Here is a 21,216-nt window from a genome sequence, read left to right on the forward strand (position 1 = left end):
GTGAAACTTCATGAAGGGAATTGAACATTGTGTTGAGAAAGGAAAAGTTGACATTGGGAGAATATTCCAAACAATAAGGAAAAATATTCCAATCAATTATACTCCAAGAATAGAATAGGGAAATTGATCTTTGATTGATACTTTACCATAGTTACAAATGTATCAACCCTATATAATAGGGTATTCTATACTGTAATAATCATCAATCACAAAGTCTCAATTACCGATCTTATACTCCCTTTTCATCCTCTTTTATGCTTTCTCTATTCCCAAACTATGCCTGATACACCATTCAAGATGGTATCAGAGCGGGGATGAGACTCAGAATAGTTTCATCACTGTCTCGGACCAATCTCAAACCTTTTAGCTAAAACCCGGCAGATCCTGCAAAGACAAAACATGTCAGATAACGACGAACCACCAAAACCAACGGAAACAGAGCAATTCGCTCGAATGTTTGCCGAATTTATGCGTGCAAGTATCGCACAAAGTCAGAACCAAATAATACCCACCAAACCTCCAGAATCAACACCAGAAATCTACAGAATCGATTCCTCACCACTGGTCATTGCAGAGAAACTAAATGGGGATAATTACCCCCAATGGTCTATCCTCATGAAAGCAGCGATTGGCGGAAGGGGGATGATGTCTCACATCACCGGAGTCCCACCCCCCCCGGCCAAAACCGACCAAGCATTCGAGAAATGGCAACAAGCCGACCACTGTGTGTTCACATGGTTAACCCAGAACGTTGAACCAAGATTGGTGAGTCGATTGACTCAATACCCGACGGCCAGAGATATATGGGTAAGCATCGAAGTCACCTACGCCAGCGGGAGCGACAAAATCCAAGTATATGACCTGTATGCAAAGGCAATCACGTTAAAGCAGAGGGAGGAATCACTGGAGGAGATCTGGACCAGACTAAACGACATATGGATCTCCATAGATCGGCGACATCCAAATCCAATGAAATATGCAGAGGACATTGACATATACAACACAGAAAAACAAGAACAGAGGCTGTTTCAATTATTAGTATCCTTAAACAGCAAATACGAGAACACCAAGAAGGAGATTCTCAGGACAGAGCCACTTCCCTCAGCCGAGGCGGCCTACGCCATCCTCCGACGAGAAGACGTCCGGTCGAGCATTCTCCAGACAGAGGACTCCAGCACGCAAGGGGTCGGGGCTGGCCTGGCCGTGACCCATCAATGGCAGCATCGAAGCCATCCTCAACGGAGCGGCGGCGGTAGTGGTGGTGGGTGGAACAAACGGCCTGAAGAAGACAAATCGAGGCTCGTATGTTCACACTGCGGGAAGAAGAAGCACAGCCGGGAAACATGCTTTGAAATTCACGGCTACCCAGAATGGTGGCAAGAAAAGAAGACCAAACCACCGCCACCAGCCCCATTCAAGGGAGCTGGCCGAGCAGCGACGGCGATAGGCAAAACTGAACCAGGCGTCACCATCGGGAGCAACTCAGGAGCCGCTTACAACCGAGGCGGCAACCCGGAAACAGAGGAGATGACGACCGGAGTAGCAACCGTCGCCAGAGGAGGCGGTGCAAAATCGGGAATGGCCGAGAAAGAGGCGGACTCTCAATTAGATGGTAAATTAGGGTTTGAGAATTTATTCTCAAACCCTTACCCTTTCCTTAATTCTTATCCTGACCCCCCAGGTCCAGGAATATTGCAGATTAGACCCCGAAATTTGCAAGGAAACCCCAAAGATCCCAGAAATTGCAATATAGCCACCCTACTTCAGAAATCCTCAAATAAAACCCCCAAAATTGTTGAAAATTCCAAAACAGTCCCTATACTTTGTAAAAATCAGTTCCAAATACTTGACAATTTACCCGAATCTTATGCCTTAAACGTCTCCTCGGAAAAGAAAAATGATAAGTGGATTTTTGACTGCGGAGCCACTGATACTATTACTTATGACATATCTGATATATCTAATATGCATAGGGCACCAAAGAGTCATATCCAAACAGCTAGTGGCGAGTTTACACCTGTTGAAGGAGCAGGAACAGTCACTGTTTCATCCACTCTGACGTTATCTAATTGCTTATATGTTCCGTCCATGTCACATAAACTGTTGTCAATCAGTCATGTAACAAAAGAATTAAATTGTACGTTACTGATGCAACCGACCTTCTGTCTGTTACAGGATATCAGGACAGGGGAAATTATTGGACGTGGCACTGAACGGGACGGGCTGTATTACGTGGACGAGATCACACAACGAGGAACTGCTCTACTAAACCTCGGGACTACTGATAGAGAGGCTTGGCTTTGGCATCGACGCTTGGGACATCCTTCTACGGGTTATCTAAAAATCCTCTTTCCTAAATTTAGTCAAGATATGTATTGTGAAACCTGTGCATTGGCCAAGAGCCATAGACATTCATATAAATCAAACAATACCCGGGTTGATTCCCTTTTTTCACTAGTTCATTCTGATGTGTGGGGTCCCTCTCCAACTGTGGGGGGACAAGGATTCAAATATTTTCTCCTCTTTATAGATGATTGCACTCGTATGACCTGGGTCTACTTTATGAAACAAAAGAATGAGGTTTTTGAACATTTTAGACACTTTCATGCACTAGTTCAAACCCAATTCCAGAAAAACATAAAAGTCCTTCGTTCCGACAATGGGGGAGAATTTGTCAATTCGAATATGAAAACCTTTTGTCACAAAAATGGTCTTGTCCACCAAACCACATGCCCATACACTCCAGAACAAAACGGCGTATCAGAAAGAAAGAACCGTACCCTCTTAGAAATGGCTCGCGCCATGCTCATTGAGTCTAAAACCCCCAGACACTTCTGGCCCGAAGCTATAGCCGCATCTGTCTATCTAACAAATCGCCTACCCTCCAGGACTCTTGACCTCCAAACCCCACTGGAAGTCCTCTCGACCCTAGCCCACATACCATTACCTTTAACCTTAAAGCCTCGAGTATTCGGATGCTCAGTTTTTGTGCACATCCCCAAACATGAGCGAAATAAACTCTCTCCATGTGCTATCAAATGCGTCTTCGTGGGATATGGGAGCTCACAAAAGGGATATAGGTGCTTCGACCCTAAAACTAATCGCTTATTCACTACCATGAATTGCGATTTCCTTGAAACCGACTATTTCTTTGGCCAGTTTAGTGGTCAGGGGGAGAGCCATAGTGATCCACTAAGCCAGCCACCAACTTCTGACATCCCAACAGGCCGTCTCAAACAAAGCCCAGCAGAAGATGAAGAAGAAATACAGCCCGCACCGATCAGTGACACTATCCAAGACGATCCCCTACTGGTATCTCCTGTAAGTGTCTCTGAAACTCCTCCTAGTATTGATGATTTGACTACACTTGGTGAAAATGACCCAGAGACAGATAATGGGCCCGAAACAGATTCGCAAGATGATCCAGAAATTTGTGATTTGTTGGAAGAACAGATTAGCGAAGAACTTGGGGGATACAAACTTCCACCAAGAGCCAATAGAGGAATCCCGCCAAAACGTTATAGCCCTGAATTCATCGGCAAGAAAACCAAATACTCCGTTGTAAACCTGGTGAAGGGACACCTCTCAGAGATGGCACACGCATTCGAGGCCGCCCTATATGAGGAAGAGGAAATCCCGTGTACGGTGGAAGAGGCTTGGAGACACAAACACTGGCGAGAGGCAATGATGAAAGAGATGGGAGCCTTGGAAAGAAACGGTACATGGGAGAAATGCAAAATCCCAGACGGAAAAAAGGCAGTTGGATGCAAGTGGGTGTTCACTATCAAACGAAGGCCAGATGGTTCTATAGAGAGATACAAAGCGCGATTAGTCGCCAAAGGCTACACGCAGACTTACGGAGTTGACTACGATGAGACTTTCTCACCTGTAGCAAAAATGAATACCATTCGAGTACTACTCTCAGTTGCTGCCAACAGGAACTGGCCACTTCACCAATTTGATGTAACAAACGCATTTCTACATGGGGAGCTGAAAAGAGAAGTGTACATGGAAGCACCCCCGGGGTTCTCGGAAGGATTTGCAAAAGGGGAAGGATGCCGCCTAAAGAAAACACTCTATGGGCTCAAACAATCTCCGAGGGTTTGGTTTGGAAGATTCAAAGAAGCAATGACCAAGTACGGATTTCGGCAGAGCAACTCCGATCATACTTTGTTCTTGAAGAGGCGAGATGACAAGATCACATGCCTGATTATCTATGTAGATGATATGATTATCACGGGAGATGATACAGAAGAGATAGAGAGGCTAAAGGGAAGCTTATTCCAAGAATTCGAAATGAAAGACTTGGGAAACCTTAAATACTTCTTGGGAATAGAAGTACTGCGGTCTGAAGGAGGAATCTTCCTGCGACAGAAGAAATACATCTTGGACATTCTAGCGGAGACAGGCTTGATTGATTGCAAACCAGCCGATACACCAATCGTAGTGAACCACGGGCTGCAGATCTCTGATAAAGCGGAATTAGCAGACCAAGGAAAGTACCAGCGTCTGGTTGGGAAACTCATTTATCTCTCTCACACTAGACCAGACATTGCCTATGCAGTAGGAGTGATAAGCCAATTCATGCACCAACCACAAAAAGACCACTATGAAGCTGCATTGAGGATCGTGAGGTACCTCAAAGGAACAGTTGGACATGGAATAATGTTCAGAAAGAATGAACACCGAGGAATTTATGGGTTTACTGATGCTGATTGGGCCAGTAATCCAATCGATCGGAAGTCAACCGCAGGATACTTCACGTTTGTAGAAGGAAATCTGGTAACATGGAGGAGCAAGAAACAGAAAGTAGTGGCATTATCGAGCGCGGAAGCTGAGTTCCGAGGAATAAGAAGTGGGTTGATGGAGATCTTATGGCTTAGGAGGTTGATGGATGAGATTGGGCTCACACAAGACAAAAGTCAACTATACTGCGACAACAAGGCATCAATCTGCATATCCGAGAATCCAGTACAGCATGATCGAACAAAGCACGTTGAAGTCGACAGACACTTCATCAAAGAAAAACTGGAAAGTGGAGCTGTAGAACTACCATTTGTCCGGTCCGAAGAACAGTTGGCTGATATCCTCACCAAAGCTGTCAATTCAAGAAGCCTCATGAACGTACTTGGCAAGTTGAGCTTTGGGGATCCCACCGCTCAACTTGAGGGGGAGTGTTGAGAAAGGAAAAGTTGACATTGGGAGAATATTCCAAACAATAAGGAAAAATATTCCAATCAATTATACTCCAAGAATAGAATAGGGAAATTGATCTTTGATTGATACTTTACCATAGTTACAAATGTATCAACCCTATATAATAGGGTATTCTATACTGTAATAATCATCAATCACAAAGTCTCAATTACCGATCTTATACTCCCTTTTCATCCTCTTTTATGCTTTCTCTATTCCCAAACTATGCCTGATACACCATTCAAGACATTGCAATTTGCAAATATGGCAACTCTCACTTGATACTTATTTCAAATCTCACTTTGCAAGAACTAGTAGATGAGAAGCTACTTTGTGTTTTGAAGGTTAGGAACCGGAGATCTCGCAGATGGTTAAATGATCGCTTGTTAATGGAGCTCGTTCCTCGCTTGAATGCTGAGGAAATTAGAGGATTGTTTGCCCCGCCACCGTGGGGTAAGTGCATAAGTTATTGTCAAGAATGCAATAATGGTTTAAGAAGGGAATTCGTGACGAAGACATGAGATGTATATCACAAGATTTATCTTATAAGTCATTTCTATTCGCCGTGCTTCCTTTATGCGTGTGCGGTGTGCCTTGAACAACTGAATACCCGAGCATCTTGGATCTCTACATAAAGTCTCATATTCTGCAAATCTGTTGTTCAGGTGAGGAAGGGCCTCCTTCGGCATTTTGCATGACAAAAGTGGGGGAGTGGGATAGCTTCAGAAACATAGACATGGATAAGGAGGTTCTTACATGTTCATTACTTGTGAATTGAAAATAAATTACTCTAGATTAAAAATAAATTGAAACCATGGATTATCTGCATGCTTGTCAGATTGTAAGAAAGTATCGGTCAGCCTTGATTTTACTGCGTATCAATTTTTTTTAAACTGCTTTCATTGGCTTATTAATTTTAAGTTGAGTTAGGACTTACCAATTTTTGAATCACATAGTGGAGCAGGGTTCAATTTTTTTGTTTTGTTATTGATGTACTATTATGACACAAAATTCAAACTAGTCTTCTAGTCATCAGGACAGAGATAGCCTGGTCATTACATATTCAGATTTCAGATTACCAAATAGTAACAACTAGTATTTCTATAAAATTATTTTCTCTTTTGCAACGCTTTCTTCTAGGAATTTACTGATTATATGTGTGCAGATAGAGTCACAACAGAGCCTTTCTTAGCAAGGATTTACACGCAAAGCAAATATTTTGCTATTTTTACTACGATCTCTACGATGCATTACTTCCCTTTTTTTTAGGAAATGTGGATTCCATATACTTGGATATCTTTTTGACATTGAGAGGGAGAAATGGAGAGTTTTCTGTCTGCCTCTCATTCTCTCCGCTCGCTCGCTTGTGTTTTTGTGTGTTGAAGGGTGTGGTGATTTTATCTGCGACACGCATCCAAATCATTCTAGTTTTCCCTTCTTCTAGGCATCTATCATGGAATCGGTCGAAAAGTCGTCATCGAAGCGGAGAGATCGTCAAGATGCTGACAAAGTTGCTGTACTGACTGCCTGGCACCGTGTAGATGGTAGGACTAGGGAGGCACTTCGTCGCTGTTATCTTACAGACTTGGTCAGTGGATACGAGGTAAATATTTGTTTTATGAAATGTAATTTTCTCCCGACTTTTCAATCTCCATCCCCCGTGCTATTTGGTGACTGCATTGATCACAGTATCTTCTCATAATTTATTGGTGGTAGTATTTTATTTGACCATTGTATACATCCTCTTGTTCCGTTTCGTGCTCATGATTTCTGACACGTTTCCCATGGAAACACCGAAATATGTTGTTTCAGGAATGCGTACGTTCGTTTGTCAATGACAGCAGGAACAAAAATGTTCTAGTCATGCACGTTCAAGATCCTTTCCACCGGTTACTACTGCATGGTGTTTGTGAGGTATTTTCTCCCACAGTATTTCGTTTCCGCGGCTTGATTCCCCTTCTCCGTGGTTTCCAATGGATAACCAAGGCTCATATACTTGTGTGCGAGCATGACATTTCGACAAATTATCTTAAGCCAAATAAGATAGAGAGTCTCGTGTAAGAGAGGTCATTGGATACGTACTTGAATCCGAATATTTGACTCTTGTGACTAATCTTGACACATGAGACGGTCTAACACAAGGCTTTTTTAGTAGAAATTGCACATTTTGCTTCCAATTTGAAACTGCAGATTTCAGATACCAACACAAATGCTTTCGTGCAGTTTTACAACCTTGTCTCGACCACGGTTGCCCAGTCAAAAGGCGGCACGCCCACGAAGACTACCAAGATAAAGAAAAAGCAGTCGGCGTCATCGGAGCTCCTCCCTAAGATAACACTATGCAACTTCCTGAAAATGGCAAAAGAAGGGTTCTGGTGATCCTTTGTATATGTGCAACTGTACTATAAAAATTAGCTTGTACATTGATATCCTACATTTATTTAACTGTTGTAATAATTGCTCACTCACCCTTAGCTAGTAAGGTTTGTTGTGCAGAAATGTCTCATTTCTTCACATAGTCGGCCGACTGGGTTCGAGCATTCAGGACCAGCCACTGATAATGTATTTGTGTACTTCACTTGATTTCATTCTGCAATATTGTCTATATTTGTTAGTTTGTTGTTTGTGTTACATTTGATCTTGGGGATTTCATTGTGTACCAATCAGCTAAATAGAATCTCTCTGTCACTAAACATTCACTCGCATAATACCCATTTTTTTGGGATGTGTGGGGCACTTTACTACTACAATAACGAAAATGTACTCACTTTGTTATTTTTTCCATCTATGGGAAAAACGTCATCCTTATCGGCGTCTTATTAAGTAAAAATGCCTACGTGGTTGGTGTTTTACATTTTCTTTTTGAATTTGTGATAATACAGTATTTATTGTAACACGCCTATTCCGTTGGTGTGTTTAATTAAAAAACGTCAACTCCGATGGCATTTTTTATGCGAATATTGGATAAAATAAATCAATATTTATAATTTGTACATACCGATCATGTTGGCGTTTTTAAAAGATTTAATTAAAAAAATAAAACTAAAATTAGAAACGCCCATACCATTGGCGTGTTTTGACAGAATGTATAATATTGTATTCTCCTCTCCTAAATCGCGAAACCCACACACAACACACACAGCGCTCGGCGGTTTCTCGGTGATTTCGCCCTCCCTCCATCAATTGCATCAACAAGGAGTGAATCGGTGCCATTCTTCCGCCTATTTGATATATTTTTCGGTTAGTATGGTTATTTTTTTTACAATACTAGAGTAATTGTTTGGTAGTTATTTAGGGTTTGTAATGGGTCGTAAATTGAGTTGAAATTTTGTGTTGCATTATTATTTAGCTTAGTGACTTGTTTGAATGACATTATTGTTGATTAATAGTGGAGATATTGGTGTTTAGTTATGGTATAAATTTGATTAAAAATTAAGCTAGGTAGTGTTGTTCTAGCTTAAAAATTGGGCAACTTGATTGAGTTTAAGTGGGTTTTAAATTGGTGTTGCATTATTTGTGGGTTTAGGTGTTACATTATTTGATATTGGGTTTGGGTGTTAAATTTGGGTTTAAAAAATTGGTGACAGCAAGGAAGCAAATGTCTTGAGGCTCCAAATGTTCTTCTAAGAATTTTACATCGATATCATCCACGTAGATGAGTTCCATCAACTGTTAAAACTGGCTTGCATAGTTGAAAAGCCTTCACAGCTGGTCCAAAAGCCCAAAATATGTACTTAATACCTTGTTCATACCGCAGCTTAATCTGTCATCATGCAACCATTCGACAATTGTACCAGGATTTTGTCTTTGCATTTCATTCAAATAAGACGGTAAAACTTTGAACGACCACTCCCATCCACCATATACAAGCTCAATAGCTGTCATCCAAGCATACCATGCTTTCTTATAACTAATTTTCACATGAAATCTATTTTCAATATCCGCCGCAATAGTCTTTACCTTGTAGGCAGGATCGTTTTCTATCTGATGTCGAACACTCAATGATATCATGGACGACGAAAGATTAGCGTGCCCATCATAATTGCGATCCCCCATACAAGTATGAGCAGTGCTCCACACTCTAATTTCGGTAATGAGGTATCCTTCGGATTTCCTTGTGGCCACTTACAAACCACATGTCATCTCTTTCCTTTACTTTCAGCAACTGTATATTGTCGGATTTTTTCCAAATGCCAAAAAGTCATGGCCGTCTTCAATTCCAACTTCGTTCCAAATTTAGTATGCAAGCAGACATTGCTAGGATCTTTTTCACTCCAATAATGCACACTAGGATCAGCAGCCTCAAAGTTCTTTGGATCAAAACTATTATATGCACCTGGTAAGGTGCGAAAATAGTCCATTCTACGCTATGGGAACTGTGAAAATACTCTTCATCCAACTGTTGTTTCTCCAACCATTGTTTCTTCAACTGTTGTTTCTCCAACTGGAATGGATGGCCTTGAATTAACAAATTGTTTTTCATCAGACGGATCACCATCTGAGTCTGTACTAACAATGTTTACATCTTCTGAATCATAAGGTGATTGTGGATCAATAAAGTCGGCTTTATCAGGACCTATAATGTCATCAACCACATGAGGATTGTCACTGTCCCCTAAACGCACGCCTCCAACATCAAAATCTTGTGTTGCAAGTCTATATGTTCCAGCGAAACTTGGTTCTTGGGCTCTCGTAGACGTACCAACATCATAACTTATGACATGATGACTATTTTGTTGAGTAATCAGTGAATACTCAACAAATAATTCAATTTGACCTCCTGTAGCCATACTCTCACTGAACATTAGTGGCATGCATACTTCTTTTAGTAGAGTACCTATAAACGTGACTGCGGATCCAACGTATATGGTACGTTTCCATATTATTTGAACTTTGTTTTCAAATATGCTTATACCCATCCTTTCACAAATTGCACCCACAAGCTTATCGTAGGAAATACTTTCATCCAACATAATGAATCCTGATGAGAAAGGAGGATCATATGAAATAACTGGTCCGGAAATTATCTTTTCACCCCAATATAAATTGACACACCACGTCATACTATCTGCAATACTGTAGCACATAAGTAAATATGTATTATTTTTACATTCATCATTATGTAGAAGAAACTTTATATATCATCAATATTTTTATAATTAATTACACTACAATGTATACTATCATAACAATCCATCAAATATTGGTAAAAAATTATGTATACTAACCGAATAGGAGGACTAATGAGTGGAAGAATAGGCCAAAATCAAAATCTTCTCTCTCAAATCACCGGTTGTGTCGACCCGGGCAAGGGTTTCGCGCAGCTTGAAGGTTTTTCGCATTTGGGATGGGTAAAGCATTAGGGTTCGTCATTTTGGGGAGAGACTGGACTGATATCTGTGTCCACGATAACACGCCAATGTCATTGGCGTGTTATCGTGGACACAGATATCAGTCATCGACATTGGCGTTTTACAATTTGTATTTTATTTTAAAAATTATTTTAAGAAACGCCGATGTCACTGGCGTTTCTAATTGAAATTTTTTTAAAGAAAATCTTGTAAACACGCCAATGAGGTCAACGTGTATCAATTATAAATATGATTTATTTTTTTCGATATTTGCTTTAAAATGCCAACAAGGTAGGCATTGTCTTCTTAGAACACGCCAACGGAATAGGCGTGTTACAATAAATGCTATATTATCACAAATTCAAAAAGAAAATGTAAAATGTAAAACGCTAACCACGTAGGCGTTTTTACTTAATAAGACGCTGATGAGGATGGCGTTTTCCCCATAGATGGAAGAAATAACAAAGTGGGTACATTTTCGTTATTATAGTAGTAAAGTGCCCCACGCATCCGAAAAACTCTACCCACTCTTCACCGAACTAATATGATTGTATCTCGGGATTAAAGTTGTAGTGTGTTTGGTTCATGAGATTCATTCTCACAACTCAATCCTAGATGGATGATCATGGGATAATTAGTCATAGCTACCCTCATATGACTAAAATAATCTCACAACTCAATCCTAAGATTATTATTTATCTTGAAAACCGAACACCACCATTGTTTAGACATATTGCCAAAAAGTGGCATCAGAGCCGTCGTGGCGATGGAAGTCTTTTTATGGTTTAAAAAGAAAGTATGAATAACACATGTCGTTCCTTAAAAGTATAAACTTCTGAAGGCACGAGTTCTAATGCATACTTGGTAAAATACGAAAGAGACAGAATGAAAAAATTGTTGAAGTATTTTTACTATATTAAACAAAAAAATCTAAATAAAAAATGCATAATTTTAAGGGAGAGATTAAAATGAAAATGTTTCATATTTTTAAGGGATGGGAGGAAAAAATTTTCGATTAATAATAGTAATTTTTTCGATTAATAATAGTTCTTCGTCGATGACTCAAATACATTATTTATTTGTTGGAATGAAGTTGGGAAAATTGTGTTTCATTACCAAACGAGTGGTGTTTCATTATCTCGGTAACATGTACTCCTATTTGGGTGTTAAGGATTTGAGAATTTATTTCTACTCTTCAAAGTTCAAATAGTGTTTTTGTCACGACCGCCCTTTAGGGTTAATAAATATGGGCGATCGTGATTAAGAGAATTTAATAAAAAGACGAAAAGGACTAGGGTTTTAATAACGAGCTTGACCCACAATTAATATTCAAATAAAACGACCAAGAATTTGACATAAATTAGTAAAATCCCAAATATTCAATATCCAAGTAATTTAGGTTGCAAGCCCAATAAACGATAAGTGAAAGAAATGTCACAGCGGAAACGACCAAGAGTAAGAGTGACGTCATGTGTGAAGACACAACGACACCCATAATTCAAAAACAACAGTCCATTTACCAATTTACTTGCTCAACACCACCGTACTCTCGTCGCCACTCAACCTGCACATAAGGAAAAACACATGCAGGGCTGAGTACTATAAAAATACTCAATGGGCTCATGCCGAAAACATTTTCAATAAAGAGTAATTTATCATGCCATTCACAAGTAACCATCGGGGTTTAGCTTTAGAAATGCCCGAGGCACTCAAAATCATTTCCATTTCAAACATCGACTGATCAGTCATTTTCCCATAGACGTTCGCCATATCTGCCAATACATGACTTGGAATGTGGCCACAAACCAAGCCACTAGACCGGCCAGCCCGTACGCTAGCACACGATCTACCATAGGTGTACACTAGCCCAAGTAGGGTTTGCGGCCCTACAAGGACCCGAATTCGATTTATATAATAATGGCATAAAGCCACATCAGATAGGCACGTAAAAATCAAATCATAGCATGATAAATACAGTTTCACTTCCATCGACAAAATATTTAGGACGTTGTCCTTGTTTAAAAGAAAGTCCACCTCAATTGATTAATTCTCTACACTTCCTTCCCTTTGGTATCTCGATTCCCTTGCGAAGTCTCACCTTTAGAATTTAAATAATACATATATCAACATACTTTCCATTTAAATAAATAAAATGCATGCATCCTAAGCGAAGTTATTTATCTCGGTTTTTGGTTATTCGGCGGCCGCTTACACCCTTAATTCCTCCGTTAGCTCATCGTATTTTTCTCCACGATATCGAAATAAAATTCCCAAAATTAAATTATCGCAAGCATTTTCCCCTCGAACTATATTTATTTCGGACTTAGGATATAATTATTCGTTCGTTGAAATATTCCGAAATTAATTAGATAATTCGACACTATTAATTATCGGCCCAAAGATTTATTTAAAAGCCCCAAAACTTAATTATTTCCCCCACTTTATGTCTCCAATTAAATTAGGAAACCCCAACAAATTAAATTGCAATATGCCCTAAAACAGTCGATTGCATCTTTATTGGCCATGCACTTAATAGTAGTGCCTATCGTTTCCTAGTCCATAGGTCAGCTGTGCCTGGCGTGGCTGAAGGAACAACGATTGAGTCAAGGAATGCTATATTCTTTGAGAATGTTTACCCTTGCAAGAGGCAAGAGGATCGTTCTAGTGAAAGAATGATGGATGAATCCACTAGTTATAATCCTCCAAAAAAGACGAGGTCAAGTCCTGAGGATGTTGAACCAAGACGTGGTAAAAGAGTTAAAGTTGCTAAAACATTTGGTCCCGACTTCATAACTTTTATGTTGGATGACGAACCAAAGTCATTGGCGGAAGCTCTTGTTGGAAATATTGTAGCCTTTACACGGGAAAACTCTTGCTATTACAAAAGAACAAAACTGGAAGATAAATATAATAATAAAAATTACAACGAAAGTAAAGAGATGCAAACTATAGTATTCTTCAAGTCGAGTCGAGGTGACCCTCTCTCCGCAAGACGAAATACGCCCCGGCTAGTGCTTGATGCGAAGCATATTTCTTATACTTTTCCCCCTAAACTACACACTTTCCATGTACTTGTAACTCATCAAAGTGTATTTGTAGGGAAGTTTGGGAGAGTTGGAAGCTGGAAGTTCGCAGGTGAAATGGGCAAAGCATGCATAGATAAGGAATTCGCCCGGTCGGGCGATTCTGAGCTTCAAAACGCCCGGTCGGGCGTTACGCATGAGGATTCCAGAAAGTTCGCCCGGTCGGGCGATTATTGACGACACAAAACGCCCGGTCGGGCGTTTCCCCACGATACCTCCAGTAGCACTTCGCCCGGTCGGGCGTTTCTACCCTTTGAATTCGCCCGGTCGGGCGTTTTAGTCGCGCAACTGCGATTTGGCAGTTTAGACGGCAGTTGAGGAGTAAAAAGGGGGAAAAAGAATCAGAGAGGGGGGGACAGGAGACATAGAGAAAAGACAGGGAGAAAAGAGGAGAGGAAGAAGAGAGTGAAGGCATTTCGGCCATTATTCCGACCATCCATTCCCGAATCCCGACTCCACTCGACGAGAGCATCACACCTATGGTTTTATTTCTACATTCTACTATGTGTGTAGGCTAGGCTCTCTTCGTTGCTCCGAGTTGTAATCTAGGCTTGTGCATTTGTTTCAACACCTTGAATCGTATGTCGATACCAACAATGTATTTGATAATTAAAATGCTACGTTTTTTGCTAATGATGTAGTGTTGTTAAATCTTAACTATCGTCTCTTTAACATAGCTTAGGATTGATCGTTTGTTGGTATGCTATCGATTTAGAACTGTTCGGGGGATAAATTGATAGTGGAGTAGGTAAGTAATTATAGTAGACGACGTTTGTTCCCGCGCATCTGCAGGAACTAAATGTCGTTGAAAGCTGGTTCATGGAACAAGTGTTAAGCTGACTGTGAACTATACGTCGTAGACATGTTCAGTGCACGCGATTAGGTTGATAATTTTAATCCCGTCGTATGGTTCGTTGTAATGGTGTGTGATAAGTCGTATTCTAGGCCTCGGTTACTGGTCAGTATGACAGGTTTAAATGATTATATTTGCAAAGCAGTTGCTCAAAGTGTGCAGGATAAGTGTTCTGGCCAGTAGGGAAGTTCCGGAGTGTTCGGGTAGAAAAAGCGCCAGCATGGTCTCATACTGATCCGTATACGTGCTAAAACGGCTTGAGATGAAGAAGACGGATAGCTGGGACGGATTACCCACAATTAAGGGCAAAGAAGTCAAATTGCAGCGAGGATTTACCCTAAAATCAAGGGTAGCCTCCCTATAAAAGGTAGCCAAGTTGGAGAGAGAAGGAGCCTTGGGAGAGACTTCAATTCACCATCATCTTTAGTTAGAGAGTTCTCTCGGTAATTTCAGTCTTTCAGCCGTGTCCCACTTCTTGCCTCGCCGAGCCATGATCACCTGACGTTCAGAATGTTCCCGAGTTCCAGTCATCGTCCGTTCCAGTTAGCTAGATCGTAGTTCCAGTCAGAGATTTTATCGCCCGGAGTGGCAAACAATCTTTAAATTGCTTTCGTAGTTTAATTAGTTCTCCGTCTTTACGTTGGATTTCTGTTACATTTTGGGATTTTGTTGTTTTGAAATGCTTGCTTTGGATATCCGAACGTGTTAATGCTATGAAGTTGATTTCCGTTTCGTTCATTGTAGTGTTCTTTTCTTTCCTTGTCTAGTTAGCTTAGATCTAAGATTTCTCGGTGTTTTAAGTGCTAAATCTCTAAATTCTGTTACGTAACAAATTTCTTTAGGATAGGTAAACAAGTACTATTTGATCTGGAAGTAGATCGTTGCATGCAAGGCTTCGTTTTATTTTCTGAATCGATCTTTCATGTTGACCAGCATGCAGAAGTCCAGTTTCAGCGTTTGATTTCAGATTTGATTTCTTAGTTTTAGATCTGTGTTCGCGAGTTGTTAATCTGCGTTTGCCGGGTTGGATCTGGAATTGTTATCTGAGTTTAATTTGTGTTGTTGGAGAAGATGATGTCTACATCCAGATTGGGGACCACCTTACTTTTATTTACTTTTGCTTTCTTTTGTCCTTCACCTCTGGTTGTACCTGCAGATCTGTCAGCCTAGTCACCACTACCTCCACTACACTCTGAATATTCTGTTTAGCCAAAAATAGAAATACCGTCCTTTCCAAACAATTTCTGTTACATCATGTCCCCTCATTTCCACGTACACAGTTGCATTCCATGATCTGCTCCCCCATCCTAGTCAGTAGGACGCCACCCTTTAATTACTCGCCTAGGTAGAAACTCAACCCGAGCGTGGTAGCTAACCAACCCTCCAAAACATCACCGCAGTAGTTTAAACGCACCATCTCTGTGGGATTCGACCCTTACCTCCACTATACTGATCAGTAGAAGTGGGTTGAGGAATCTTTGAAGACGAGGTCTAGGCTTAGTTAGGATCTTTATCCTGCCAGTAGGATATATCCTCACTTGAACGACACCTACGCACCACGTTACCTCTTCAGTGTGTAACAACGCAAGCTTAGAGAGCAACTTGGAGTGACTTGTCTTCACGTGTTAAAAACCTCACTTTAGTAGCTTAAGTTAGTTAACCTTCTCAAAATCAAAACAAAATCTTTACATGCTTTGTGTAGTCTTATTAAGTGTAAGCAATCTAGCCTCCCTGTGGATCGACACTTGAAATACTGCTACGATACTGTATTCTTGCAGTAGTGTAGTATTATTAGAGTTTCAATAATTGAACTTGATAATCTTTATACATTGTTTGAGAACTCTAAAATACCACATCAAGTTTTGGCGCCGCTGCCGGGGAGGCAATAGCTTGTTTATGCTTAATTGTTTTAGTTTTTATTTTGTTTTGTTTGATTTTTCTTTTTGAGTTTTATAGGTACATTGTTCGTGTTCTACGGTGTGATAGCCATCTACCACGTCCGGACTTGAAGACGAAGGAGTGTATTATTTTAGGTAATATTTAGCTAACTCTTAGTTTAGTTTTAGGTAGTTTTGTTTGCACACTAGCACACACGATTTATAGGACTTACCCCGAAGTTGTCGAGAGGTCTCGCTTTCGGTTATAGGAATTATATTGTGCTTGTGCTTGGTGTATTTTCTGTTGTGTAGGTAAAATACAAAAAAAAATAAAAAAAAGAGGAAGTCGTGAATGCACACGAGATCTCAGGGTACACCACCTTTCGGATTACTCTGTTATCAAAGAAGGAAAGGGTCAGGAAGTTCAGCCGGGTTTGAAATTCAACAGGATTCGCCGAGTTCAATCAGAGATAACCCATTGTTTGAGAGTAGTGACAGTGATCTAGAAGCTGAGTCGATGGCCGACAATAATAACAACAACGCTGTCCCACCACCTGGAGGAAGGTTCGGTGACACTCTTAGGTCGGGAGTCGACTTTCTAGGAGAATTCGCTTACGCGAATGGCAACGTGAACATTCCTCCTCATTACATTAGCTTGGTGAACGGGGGAAATCTCTTCCATGGGCGAGACGATGAGGATCCAATGAGCCACCTCAACGCGTTCTATGAATTGACGAACTCTCATCGACCCCCGAATGTGGACCATCATCAGATTAAGAGGGCCTTATTCCCTTTCTCACTGAGGGATAAAGCACGGGCGTGGTATGATTCTATTCCGGGATACAACATAGCCACATTCCAAGAGTTGAAGATGTTGTTCCTCTTGGAATATAACTCTTCGATGAAGATTGAGAAGTTGAGAGAGGAGATCACTACCTTCCGACAGAAATATGATGAGTCTTTTGCGGAAGCGTGGAAGAGGTTCACTGAATTGCTTAGGAAATGCCCGAGCCATGGTCTTGCTCCAGGGCAGGAGCTACTCAAGTTCTACAAGGGACTCAATAATGAAGGCACGGGCTTGGTGACTGCAGGCTCTAATGGGAACTTGGATGATTTGACGCATGATGAGGTGAGAGCCTTGTTCCAAAGGTTGGCCAACAATCAAAGGAATTGGCATAATCCAAGAAGAGCGGCTGAGAAGGTAGAGATACGTTTGGTGCTACCAAAGATGCGGAAAGAGTGACAGCCATTGAGGCTCAATTGGCGGACATTAGTACCCAGATGTCTTCAATGACGAAAGCAGTGAAATCTCTTCAACTAACTCCTCAACCTCAAGCAGTGACCGTTATGAAGTGTGGGTTGTGTCAAGGTGGACATCACACTGATCAATGTCCAAGTCTTCAAGGGCCACCAGTGGAGGATGTGAACTACATTGGTAACCATCATCAAGGTTTCAACCAAAGCAACCAATACAACAATCAGCAGAATTGAAGGCCTCAACAAGCAACCTGGAATCAAGCTGGTCCTAGCAACACTTCGGGGACTCAATGGAGGTACAACACTCAACCTCCGGGTTATGAGAAGAAGCCATCAGTCGAGGATCAATTGGGACAGATTCTCTCGTTTATGACTAAGAGTCAAAAGGAGAATGACTACTTTAAAGAAAAGACCGTGGAAAATTTGGGCAGTTAGAAGCTACAATGAGGAATCTTGAGACTCAAATTGGGCAGATTGCTACAGCATCTCACACAAGAATTCCTAATGCTATCCCGAGTGATACGGTGCCCAATCCTAAAGGTTTTGAACAGTGCAAGGCAGTTAAGTTAAGAAGTGGAAAGGATCTTGAGTCTCCAATCATGCTAGATGCACAAAATGGCTCGAACATCTTGCACGCAGGGGCGGACAAGTTGTTTGGCTCACAAACCTCGCACGCAGGGACGGACGAGGGGATTGAGTGGGCTACTACCGAAGCTAGGGAAGGTCAACAAGAAAAAGAAGAGTCAACCATGAGTAATATCCACAAGAAGAATCCACTAAGTCCGGCAATGGACCCGAAGTGTCCATTTAATTTTCCAGATTTTATCCCGCCACCACCTTTCCCAGTCGAGAATAAGAAGAAGGGTAGGAAAATAATTCAAGAGAAAGGACTCGATTGGATGATGAACATTATCAGGAAAGTTAATGTAGATGTGTCCCTGGTGGATTTGTTCCTACACTTTCCTAAATTCTCCAAGTTTTTTAAGGATCTTATTGCGAAAAAGGAGAAGATACAAGACGATGGTGTGGTGATATTGAGCTCATTTTGCTCACAATTTGTGAAGGGAAAGATGCCGGCAAAGAGAAGAGACCCTGGAAGCTGTGTGATCCCATGTGAGATGGGAGATAAGAAGTTCCCAAAGTGCCTACTTGATCAAGGCTCGGGAATATCATTGATGGCTCTGAAAACCGCACGGTCAATCGGTCTAGAAGCGAGGATTGAACCAATCGACATTGACCTACAATTGGCGGATCATTCAATTGTGAAACCAAAAGGTATCATCGAGGATGTCTTGGTGAAGGTTGATAGATTTGTACTCCCGGTTGACTTCATTGTCCTAGAGATGGAAGAGGACAAGGATATGCCTATCCTATTTGGTAGGCCATTTTTAGCAACCGGTGATGTTGTGATAGAGACCAAGACAAATACGGTCATGTTTCGAGTAGATGGAGAGAATGTGGTGATCAAGCAAGAGAAGGCGGGGAAGCGCCTATTGGAGCCTAGATAGAGGTAGACAAGGATGAAGAAGGTCGAGCCAACGACTATAAACAAAGGCGCTGATTGGGAGGCAACCCAAGTTTTTTTGTTTTTATTTTTGATTTCATATGTTGGAGGTTTTGTTTGCTCAATTCTTTCCTCTAACATTTATTTTGAATTGAGTGTTTCTTTTTGTAGTTTTTGTTCTTTTTGTAGGAGCAACTGGGAGTTAGGATTGGAGCTTAGGAGGAAGCACACCTGCAAAGGATTTTTACACCCACCCTCCCACCCGAATGCACTATGGTCGTCATGCCAAGTTTGGGGGAGTTTCCTTTCCCTTTACTTTATTTGTCTTCTTTGCTTGCATTGAGGACAATGATGCATTCAAGTTTGGGGGGGTTATGAATGATTTGTGATGTATGTTTTTGGGTGTTTTGCGTGATAAAGATGTTTTGAATCTATGTAGTTGACGGGTGCATGCTTTATCTTCGGCTTTCTGGTTAGGAAATCTTACTTAATTGGAATGGGTGCATGAATCTAATTGAAAGAGCATGTTGTGATTACAACCGATTTCTTGAGTTGAGGAGAGTATGAAAATCACATGACTTGTGGAAATTATCTTGGATTGATTTGCTTTATCGAGTGAAGTGCTTGCGTTCGTTTGTGTTAATGATATGGGAGGATAAGGCACTAGGATGAACTCCATGGCCAAATGATCACATGCCTAGTCCATCAAATGATCCCCTAGAAGCCACCTTGAGCTTAATTTCTTATTCTTTGTGTAAACACTTAGCCAAACACTTAGCCACTGAAATAAGCCTAATTTTAGCCTCATCGATAGACCTTGCTACTATTTGGGTGCTAAATACAAGTTGAGCTTTGTGGTTTGAGTTTGAGTGTGGGTGGTGAATTGTAAAGAGTAGACATATCTAGACTTGATGTAATGTGAAAAGAATGAAGTTCTTAGAAAGGAAAGAAAAAAGAAAAAAAGACGACCTCCAAATTTGCAAAAGTCGAGGTCTTTATAAAAAAAAAAGAAAGAAAGAAAAAGAAAAAGTTTGATGGAATAAAGATAGAGCTTCTATATTTGTTTGATGTAATCTTGTCTAGAATAGATCTCAAGTTTGGGGGGGGGTTCGAGTTTGGTTGTAATATTTTGTTGTTTGTTCTTTGGAAGGAAGTTGTAGGAGGGAAGAATTTGGCACTCAATTGTGTAGCCTTCGAGCTCACTATCCATATGTATCCTACCTCGTCCCTAGCCCCATTACAACTTTGAAATAAGACCTTGGACCTTATCGTTGACGCTTGTGGATGTTGTGTAAAGAACTTGGTAAAGTTAAAGAAGTTCGATTTGAAATCTGTGAGTCTATGTGGTTAGTATTGCTTGATGAGTCAATGATGACGGTTTGAGTTGTTTGATCGCATGCTTGGACTTATTTTGAAGTGCACCTTAACTTGACGTTCTAGGGGGATGAGTGATTGTTCTTGAGAGTGGGAAATCTCGATTGGAAATGTTGGGGGTTTGGATTTTGTCACTCACGTCCCTACATGCTTCTTGTTGATGAAACTCTTTTTGCGGGTTAGCTTTGGTTGAGTTTATGTGCTAAAAATGTACCTTGCTCGGGGCGAGCAAGAGCTTAAGTTTGGGGGTATTTGATGTGAAGCATATTTCTTATACTTTTCCCCCTAAACTACACACTTTCCATGTACTTGTAACTCATCAAAGTGTATTTGTAGGGAAGTTTGGGAGAGTTGGAAGCTGGAAGTTCGCAAGTGAAATGGGCAAAGCATGCAGAGATAAGGAATTCGCCTGGTCGGGCGATTCTGAGCTTCAAAACGCCCGGTCGGGCGTTACGCATGAGGATTCCAGAAAGTTCGCCCGGTCGGGCGATTATTGACGACACAAAACGCCCGGTCGGGCGTTTCCCCACGATACCTCCAGTAGCACTTCGCCCGGTCGGGCGTTTCTACCCTTTGAATTCGCCCGGTCGGGCGTTTTAGTCGCGCAACTGCGATTTGGCAGTTTAGACGGCAGTTGAGGAGTAAAAAGGGGGAAAAAGAATCAGAGAGGGGGGGACAGGAGACATAGATAAAAGACAGGGAGAAAAGAGGAGAGGAAGAA

At 41.1% G+C, this 21,216-nt stretch overlaps 1 non-coding gene across 1 annotated transcript; it reads right to left on the reverse strand.

Moving 5' to 3' along the window:
• Nucleotides 1-17,273: 17,273 nt before the first annotated feature.
• LOC121766220 lies at nucleotides 17,274-17,380 on the reverse strand. Its single transcript, XR_006042949.1, has one exon. It is a non-coding gene; the product is annotated as a small nucleolar RNA R71 (small nucleolar RNA).
• Nucleotides 17,381-21,216: the final 3,836 nt, after the last annotated feature.

The sequence above is a fragment of the Salvia splendens genome, chromosome 14, assembly GCF_004379255.2.
Source record: "Salvia splendens isolate huo1 chromosome 14, SspV2, whole genome shotgun sequence".
Lineage (NCBI taxonomy): Eukaryota > Viridiplantae > Streptophyta > Magnoliopsida > Lamiales > Lamiaceae > Salvia > Salvia splendens.